General features: G+C 43.9%; 1 long non-coding RNA gene across 1 annotated transcript; it reads right to left on the reverse strand.

The window, feature by feature from the left end:
- Nucleotides 1–4,315: 4,315 nt before the first annotated feature.
- LOC135306554 (uncharacterized) lies at nucleotides 4,316–9,303 on the reverse strand. Its single transcript, XR_010367347.1, has 3 exons — nucleotides 9,195–9,303; nucleotides 7,988–8,059; nucleotides 4,316–7,189 (listed from the first exon to the last, which is right to left on the reverse strand). It is a non-coding gene; the product is annotated as an uncharacterized LOC135306554 (long non-coding RNA).
- Between the last annotated feature and the right edge of the window lie 867 nt (nucleotides 9,304–10,170).

A 10,170-nucleotide genomic window follows, 5' to 3' on the forward strand; every position in this document is an offset into this window, starting at 1 on the left:
AGAATGTTATTATTGCAGTGGCTGTCTTGGGAAGGGGCATGAAAGACTAGAAAAAGCTTTATGTCTGAATTGGGACTTCAGCCTGCTTTGAACTGGGCTTTCTATTTCTTTTTCAGTGAGCTGGGTCCAGATTTTCTGCTCATGGAGACTGAGTGACTGTATGCTGCTTATTTTAAATGTCTTCAACCAGTTTCACCTCTTGGGTCATCTCTGTGGAGCATTTCTGCAGGGAGGAGCACATACAGAGTACATACAGAGACATACAGAGTTTATGATCAAGTCCCAGTTTGTATGTCACCAGTATCACCAATGTGACAACTGCAGCTCTAGGACACCCTTAATTAATACACCAGTGTTAAAAAAACCTTCTGGTGTCCTCAGGTAACAGCAACATCTTCTGATCACATAGCCTGTGTCACAGCAGTGCAGAGCAGGAGAAGCAGACCTCACAGTGCACAACCATCCAGCCCATGGCCTAAACAATGAGAGAGGCTCAGCTCTCAGAGTATGGTCAAGACAGTGGGAAAACAATTCTAGGACTGTGTCCTCATATTCACACGAAAATTCTTTAGGCTTTTCAAAGTACAGATCTTGTGTTGCATATAGTAGGGTTAGGGTTTTGAAAACCACAAAGCCCAGGGCTCCAGGCACAGTGCAGCTGCAAAGGGCATCCCAAGGGCAACACAAAACTGCCACAACATGCCTTCCTCCACAGGTTTTCCCTGGAACCAGCCCAGGCAAAACACACACTATAAGAAAAGCAGAACCCAGTGATCTGCCAGGGTTTGCAATGAGAGATCCAACTATGTCACTTCAAAATGCTGTGATTCAGCATCTACTTCTGTCCATTTACTATGACAAGCACTTGATACATGTACACTTATTTATTTATTGCTTAGCTTCTACATCTCTTATTAAAGTCAGGGGAAGAAGAAAGTTTTGTGTAGCTCTCTGCTCCAACCCAAGGTTGTGATCTCAAGAACATGTTAACTGGACCCCAGAAATCCAAGAGAACTGTGACAAAATCCATGGTGCTCAGTCCTAGCATTGAATCTATCCAGACAAATCGTCTACCAGGACTGGAGTCCAGACTGTTATGTTAATAAATGCTTCTAAAGTGAGCTGTTTCTGGGGTAAGGTTTCTGTTCCCTTCACACATGACATCAAGGTCTCTCTGATAGCTGCATGCTAAAATTATCAAGAAACAGAAGTGTGTTTTGTTCAACTGGTTTATTCTAGAAGCAAATGGGTAATATTTTAAGAACTACATTGCAAGTTCAGTCTTGACCCCTGGGATTATTTAGCCTTAAGCCTGGATGTAATAGCTTTGCCCCGTCTTCAAGACAGAAATGTTATGCTTGGAAAGATGTTGGTCTTGGCACAAATTAGTGAAAACTTCACAATATAATGTCTCCACTGATCATCAGGTGAGGGAAGTGTCATAACAAGTGTTATAACAAGGATTAGTGGGACAATGTCCTTCATTAAACTGACTCACAAAGAAGTATTTTTAAAAATAATTTTGGCTGCTATTTAAAAGGCTGATGGCTGTTGCAAAGTAGGACCAACAAAGTGCTGGTGTCAAATTCCAAGTTCCTTGGCTTGCAACTCAAAAAATCTCCAGTCTGTATGCAGACATATAACTATTTAACAGGTAAGTGGAAGGGAGAGCTTGAAGGTTACTTGTTACATTCCCACCTCATCAGGTAGCTTCAGGTCCTTACAAGTCACCTGTGCACAGGAGGAAAAGGGTAAGCACAACTAAATTTATTTACACACTATATGCACATCCCTGGAAAGCACTGGTTACAAATACAGATGGTTGAGAGTTATGTGAGACAGTCAAAACATCAAAACTCGGTTCCCAGGGAACAACAAGCATCAAGAGCTGGTGGTTCCAAGTAGGCTGAAAGGCAAATTCTTTATCCAATAGGGTGGTAGGTTCCTTTAGAGCTCAAACATCATTGCTAGTTTCAGGGAACATCAAAAACCAAACTAAACTGTACCACATAGTGAATCTTGCCCAGTATATTTTATAAACATTGTTTACCTTCCAGCAGACCATATTTGGTGCCTGTCACATTCTCCAGCTCTAGGAAGGGAGAATTTCAACTTACAGAGAATACAGAGAGCATAGGGACAGCTGAAACTTCCACCTTCCTGGCATTGCTGCTGCTCTTACTCAGAATGGGGCATAGACACACACCTTTTCTCGGTCCCTTTGACACTCATGTCACTTCAGGCCACTGAAGTGGCCTGATGAAAGTGGTTTGAGACTATAAATATTTATCACAATAAGAGGGAAAAACATTTGGCAGAGTATCAGCCTTGGACCCAGTAATTTTGTTCCTTGCAGGATCACAGTTTCACTGTGTGACAACAGGGAGAGTCAAGTCCTGCCATAGGGATTAACAATAGTCTCTGTATTCACTCAGTTCTATACTCAAAACCAGAGGTGAAATGTAGCAGGATTTTACACACACAAGGAATTATTCAGATAACACAATAAAGGTGGTGTGTAAATATCTCCCAAGCAAGGTATGTTTCTTCTGCATGATTATCATAATGACATCCAAAACTCACTGCGCCAGATTTATGTACCAGCAAGACACAATCATAAATACAAGATGCCTTTCAAGCACTGTGACATTCCCTTCCTGCAGATGGCTGGAAATGTTCTTGGATACAATATTTGCAATTAGCTTGCTGATGAAATTAGTGCTCTGAAATGGTTAGTTTTATAGATGCCCCTGTTACTCCCTCTCTGGATATTACTGCTTTAACCTCTTTGAGACCTTGGCTGAGAGCACTTTCCTAGGACTGCGATATTGAGAATGCAGGTCAGAAAAAAGATATAGCCCAGCACAAGCAGTGAGAAGATGTGGACTTGTCAGGTGGGTGATTTGTCTGGGGCTCTGATGAGCTGCATCCTAATCCCTGCTGTTCCACTGCTGACCCTGAACTGGTCACTCCCCAGTGTTTCTGCTTCAGTAAAATGAGGTACTACTTACTGCCATGCTGTGGGAGAGCTCAGAGTCACCACTATTCCCAGTGGTCAGTTCTGGTACCTCCTTTTTTAAGCATGAGTAATTGCCATTCCTGACATGTGCTGCCCTCCTGCTCTTGTTTTACCAGCAAGATTTTTTGGGGCATGTGATCAGAACCTTTAGGAAAAATCCCTCCAACTACTGTTCCTGAATTTCCCTGGAGAACTGTTCAAGTGCACACACTGCTGAGGACACCTGTCCCTTGCCTGTTGACTGGAAGCACATCAGTGATGGGAAGAATCCAGCAGTAATACAGGGACTTCACAGGTCATATCTGGGGTCTTGGGGGGATCCCATACATTCAGGGCACTGTTGCCTCAACCTAGTTTGCCATTGTTCACTGCTTTATGCCACTGAGATGTGAGGGAGCAAAGTTTGAGATTTTAATGAAGTTTCTACTCTCTTTGCACCAAAGCCCATCAATGTCTCAGGCTGGTTTTCACCTGTCATGGGCAATAAAGTAATTTGCTCATAAAAACCAGCTGCTCATCTGGAAGAGGACTGGCCTGAATCATAGCGGAGGCATGAATCAAAGAGGACTGGCATGAAAAGCTCATGCTCATTCCTGAACAGTGCATTGGCAGTTATTAATTGGCAGTGGCTTATGGCTCTATCAATAGGACATGCTCCCTGGAAGGATGACACATTTCTGAGAAATCCTCAACAGACCCAAGCATGTATTATTGATGAACTAGGAGAAAATCATCTGGGTATTTTTACAAACCCGAGCTTTAAATCAGTTTTGCTGAAAGGCCTGTCAGTTTTTTGATTATGTTTCCCTCTGAAATAAATTTCCCCTGAGGCAAAATCTTTAGTTATGGCACAATCCTGCAGCTTAGGAGACCTGTACTCCCTCCTTGGTTCTTTGTCAGATATGTGGTGCCCACAGCACCACGAAGATCAATTTTAACTGTATGCCCAAAGAGTGTAATGACTCTTTAAGGAGTCTCACCAAAAAATGAAAAGCATTCAACTGCTGCCAATTATCTTGGCTGTCCAGTAGTGCTCCCTCATCCCTGCAGTATTTGCAGACCTACTTTGGAGAACTTTTCCATCTTCTCCTGTTTCCTGCAGGGGTATTATCTGTGCTTGCAAGGATTCAATTAATGCCATTGATGTGGAATGTTGTTCCATTCATCACTGGCCACAGCATCTAATGAATAGGATAATCTAATTCTCCCCAAATGAATATGACACCAAATTAAAAGGGTTCATAAACAGCCTCCAAAACAAGTGAGTTTGTTTCAATTTATTGCCTTTTAAATTGCACTGGATCCCTCAAGTACCAACCTAGCTATAAACAAACCAGTGACTGAATTTGAGAGTTTATTATCATTAATGTTTGCTTTTATTTATACTAGATTTGAGTGTTAGTATTAGCTGGAGAACAGCAAAAGGAAGGTCATCCAAATGCCACAGTTTTTAGCCACAGTTTTCCTAAACTAGTGAGAGAGCTTTAAGGAACAATGTATTCTAGACAATAATTTTTGCTGTGTTTACTGTCACTGAAACATTCAACAAAGTAGTTATGACCTATCATTAGAACCATGCAAAATGTTCATCAGGAAACCAGAAAAAAGTTGCAATGCTAGTGGTTGATATAAAAGGAGACTACTCACTCTATCTTCCACCAAAACCCAAAGGCACAGTTCTAAGTTTTTGTCTGATATAATTTTATTTGGGAGCCAGATGTTAGAAAAGATATTACATATGTAAAGACAGATGACCTTGTCAAGTTCTTCTCTGAAGGTAGCCTGGTTTTCAGCATCCTGCCTTCTCTGACCAGTCTTTCCAGACTGGCAGGAAAGGAGACAATCAGTATGCTTGTGGATTTCTTACAGGATGATTTAGATGAAAGAGAGAGAATCTATAGATTTACTGTGGTGCTTAACAAGTACATCATATTGGCTCACCAATTTAACAATACTGCTTCATGGTGCTTCAGAAGAACATAATCTTATGCTTTACTGCTTGAAAACTCTATTTATTTAACAGCTTCCATAATGGATTTTAAACACTTTCCTGAAATTAATCAATTTAGCCTCATTACAGACAGTACCATGAAGTAAAGATTTATCTCTATGTGGCTTTTACACTTAGCACATTACCCAGGGTAACACAGCTGTGGCTTAGAAATCCAGAGAACTGTCTTGTGCAGGAGTTTTCTTTCAATCCCAGAAGGGGACAAGCAGTGAGGAACAAGTGAACTCACCACAGAATCACAGAATTTGATTTGGAAGCGACCTTTAAAGGCCATCCAGTCCAGCCCCCTTGCAATGAGCAGGGACATCTTCCAGATCAGGCTGCTCAGAGCCCCATCCAACCTGAATCTTCCCAGGGATGGGACATCCAACACCTCTCTGGGCAACCTGGGCTGCTACTTCTGTTCTGGCAAGGCTAGAAATGGACATCAGCTCTAGCTGTATTTGTCCTATTTTTTGTTTGAACCTTTGGTGATCCGTTTAAACTCAGAAATTAGGCCCCCAACACTGACCTCTTCTGTTAGAGAAGATTGCTGGTGACATTTAAAGCAATGACACTCCCCTCCTTTTTGAAAAACATCAGCCTTTATTCTGGCTAAAACAACAAGGGACCTTTCAGCTCAGTGGCTAAACTGAGGAAATGAGGGGGAAACTGCGGTTCTCTGGCTTCAACTAAAATAGAAATTCAGGAGATATTTCAGAAAGTATAAAAATTATGTTCTCAGGTAAACTGAATATTAAAATTTTCCCCTCCAAAATGCCATGTTTAAGCTTCAGATTAATGAAACCTTTCAATAATTGTTTTTCAGCTTGAATCAGCTTTAAAAATAAAGTTGCCATTTAAAAATCAATAGATTTAAATGTTCCCCCGTTTTTCTATCACATATTGATTTATAAGATCAGTTACATTTAATTTATGTCCACCAAATGCCTTTCTTTTCTGTGAATATAGTACTGCCAATAATATCTTGCCCAGTGCTGATTGTGAGTCTATGCTTCCCTAGACCATTGCTACACATGACTCAGTTCCTGTTTGGACTGTAATTCAATTTTCAGAGCTCACTGCCATCTGTAATTCCAAAGAGCAATTTCAGCTGAAATCCTAAATTGAATTACAGATTCATATTGCATTGCTCACTATTTATTAATAATATTGTGCCTACAACATATCCTGTTCTTCATTACCACAGAAAGAACAGTACTGGTTCCTCTGTGTGATCCAGAGCTATTTATTTCTCCAAATGTTAGGCTCCTGCATGTACAGAACCTACAGACATCTGTGTTTCTTTTGTAATAAGTACTTTTGTCTAGCCAGAAGTGCAGAAAAGATTTCTCAGGAAAGATTTCTCAGGACTATACTTGGATGTATCGTATGACTTCTATATCATAGAAAAATATCACTGTAAGTATTCCTTTGCAACTGGAAGAATGCAAAGTATTATGGGATGAAGTCCCTGTGAACTTTGAACTCCCATACAGTGACACTCTTAAGTGTTGGGCACAACCTTTCAGTCAGAAATGCCAACCCTAAGCCTCTAAAAAGTCCAAGGCATGATACTGACACACCATGGCTAACTGAGATTTGTAACAGGAAGGAATGTTGGGGAAACAGAAACTCAGCTTGAACAAATAATACTTCCTTCCAAACAGACAGGAGCCCAGGTCCTCAGGATTGGCTGTTTCTGTCTTCTCAAAGGACAGTCATATGCAAACCCCAAATTAATAATTCTTTTCTGCATCCTAACATAAAGTTCTTAGTGAACAACAAAAACTACTGGCAATTTCTTGGAACCTCAGGTATGAATTATTTTGGTTCAAATGTATGACACCAGGAGACTGAACAGTAATTACTTACAAGGCCAGTAATGTTTGCAGTGAGGGGAGAGATGGGGAATTGGAGTGACCTTGTTTGCATGTGGTCTGAGGAGAAGTGCTTGCTGTGCTGTGCATCTCTTGGTGCTGCAGCATCCCGGGCTGGGGATGTTCTCCAGTTATTGACCCCAGACACTAGAGAAGAGAAGAGTCTTTGGACTCAGCTCAGGCATTTGGGTTCAAGGCAGAAGTTGAAGGAAAGACTGACAGGTCTTTGGCATACTCCCATCTTAGCATCTTACAGATTGCTGCTATCTTCCCAGCAAAGGAGCTTCCACACAGTAATTCCTGAGGAAGGTGTATATTTTATTATCAGATGGCCACCTTGCCAGAAAAACAGGCTGCTTCAAGATAGCCAGCCAATAAAGCATAACACTAGGAGACTCCATTACCCCATCTGGATATCTGTGGCAAGCAGTATCTAAAAACTGCATTTTACATTAATACATCAACACTAGTTTACCATTAATTTATTAATTTAAGAATAAAAAATAATCAGCCCTTTCCATTCAGGAGGGCTCCCATCTGCCCAGCACTGAGGGTGCTCTGCCCTTGAGCCTCCCTTCAGCCCAGCCCAGAACAAACAGTGGAGCCATCCATGGTAGCACAGCCCACCTTCCCTTCCCTGAGCCACACTCTGTGCTGTTCTGTGTTTTGGCAAGCCCACCCTCAGCTCTCAGGGCAGGGCTGGCTGGGCAGGTTCAGAGATGCCCCAGTGTCAGCTCCGGTGTCTGGCCGGGCCTCACCCCAGCCCCGCTCAACAGTACAGCAGCCAGGGCTCCCTCTGAGAGCTGCTGAGGAAACCGCAGGGAAAAAGGAAGACTGAACATCTTCCTCAGATTATTTCCTGCCCTTGAAACACTTTCCTTACCATGAGGAGATGGTAAAGAGATCTCCCACTTTGCCTAAGATATCTGCTATTCTATTCTTCCACTTCCTGACAATGTTTTTTTAACCTCGGTTTGAACACTTAAACATATTTTATCCAAAAAAAATACTCCAAACTGTTGCAAAATAGAAATACAAGTGAAGCCAAACCAACCCAATCTTTTCTTCTTCTCTCCAGAAGTCACAGTGATGACACACCTCTTAAGAAGCAGGGCCTTTGCTTGCCTGTGGCTGGCTTCCTGGGTTCCAGGTCACATCTGCTCCAGGTTTCTTCGAGAATTAAGCAAGACTAAATGAGGTCAGCTTTCTCTGGAACAGAAACTCTCAGGGGTTAAACATGAAGTATGTGCATCAGCATCCTATCGGGAACAGACTTCTGTTAGTTTTCCAGGTCTCAGGAACACAGCTAACAGTTGGAGACAGCTATTCCTAGGTACACCTGGGTGTGAGCTGAGCAGAGAGCTGAGGTACCCACGCCCCCGGGGCTGTAGCACAGCTCCTGCTGTGTCTGCTGTGTCTGAGGACACAGGGCAGCCACCCGGGGAACAAGTGAGGTGGCATTAGTGCTGTCCCTGGAGACTCCCTGCACATGGGTCTTTCTGGAGCACAGGAGGAAGAAAAAGGCTGAAAACAGGCACCAGGAGGCCTTCACCAGTCCTGAGCATTTTTTACATTGCCCCTGTTACTTTTTCCTTGCCAAGCTTTTATCTTGGTTTTTGTGCAATAAAATCATGTTAATAAAACTGTGAATGAATAGAAAGGGCCTAAGTCAATATTTGCACTTAGAAAAGACTGGTTAGAACAGCTTAGGAATTGATCCTGATTTATTAAAGCACCTGTTCACCCAGGGAACATTTTAGCAGCAATCAATATGTAATTAAATCTTCATTGATGTTTTACAATTGTTTTGTTTCCCAGCAATTACAGTGATAGAATCAGCTTCCCCTGGTTGTTCCTCTTTCCAGCTTTACTACTGATCTCCTGTGAGCATTCTGGCAGCTCACTTTACATCTCCCCGGCTGTTATTAATAAACTGGGATCACAATCACAGTGAAACAGCTCTAACCCACACCCACTGCGTTAAGCACAGGCCAACAAGAAAAGCCAACGTCTGATCTGAGTAACGTGATAACAGTAACAACAATGCTCTGAGGCGATATAAACACAAACGCTTTAGTGAAATCCGCACGCTACTCTGAACTAAAATATGCTTGAAGAGCTGAGCTTTCATTAGGCTTTTCTAGTCAGACTTTATGTCCCTCAAAGCTGGGATTGCTTTTCACTTGCTGCCTGTCCAGCTGCAGGAAACAGAGGTGTGGTGGGTGCAGCAGTGTAAATCACTCCTGTGTCCTGCTCAGGCACACAGATTCCCATTTGGGCTTTCAAAATAATACTCCGGACACACCGCAATGGGTCACACTTTCAGTAAAACCTCCTCACACGACTCTGGCGGGAGGAGTGCCTCGCTGCAGAGCCCGTAGCCCTGCCGAGGGCTGTGGGCTGAGAGCCCCGGAGCTGGCTCCCCGAGGGACAGGGAACGCGGCCCTCCGCGCCAGGCTCTGCGGTGGCCGGGACAGAGAGCGAGCGGGGCAGGGGGGAAAATCCCGCCCGTTCCTCTTGGCTCCCGCCGAGGCCGTGCCCGGGCTGCCCCGGGGTGCCCAGGATGCCCCGGGATGCCCAGGATGCCCGGCTGCCCAGGGTGCCGGTGACGCGGCCGGCTGCGCGCAGGCCGGCTCCCAGCAGAGGGGGGTGTAAGCACGGCTTTCGCCGCGCCGCAGGCCCCGCACGGCGCCCGCAGGCTCCGACAGACTCAAAAAACCCAAACCCAAACGAAACGGGAAGCCTGATCATCGGTGTCAATTGGAACAAGTGACTGTGAAAAACCTAGTGGGACCAGCACAAGGGACATGCGAGTCCTTTGGTGCCCACAGCTGGCCCATGTCCCTCTAAACCTGAGAGAAGAATCCCCCACCTTGATGCTCAGCCAGAGACCAGGCGAGAAATGGGGATTTCACGGAAAAGACAAGCACTTAAATGGGGAGGGGGGGGGGACTGAAACCTCCTCTTCTTCGTGTTCACTTGAGGTGTGTTGATACCCTGACCCCAGGACCCTTGTCTGTGTCCTAGACTCACCAAGACCTTTTGAACTTGCCACTCTCATGGCACTGACTCCTGCTAATCTCAGCAGTGCAAGGAAGGGAGCACCCCTCAGCCAAAATGTTCACCCACTTGATCAGAGAAGCTCCTTTCCTGAAAGCCATTTTGTAACTACACATTTAAAGGATTGATTTAAGCATGGAGAACCAGTGGTCAAGGCAGACCTGAACTTCTCAAACTTCTCAGACTGTTCTCTCTGTATCACTGTCCACATTGAGGCTTCA

Source organism: Passer domesticus, chromosome 8, assembly GCF_036417665.1.
Source record: "Passer domesticus isolate bPasDom1 chromosome 8, bPasDom1.hap1, whole genome shotgun sequence".
Lineage (NCBI taxonomy): Eukaryota > Metazoa > Chordata > Aves > Passeriformes > Passeridae > Passer > Passer domesticus.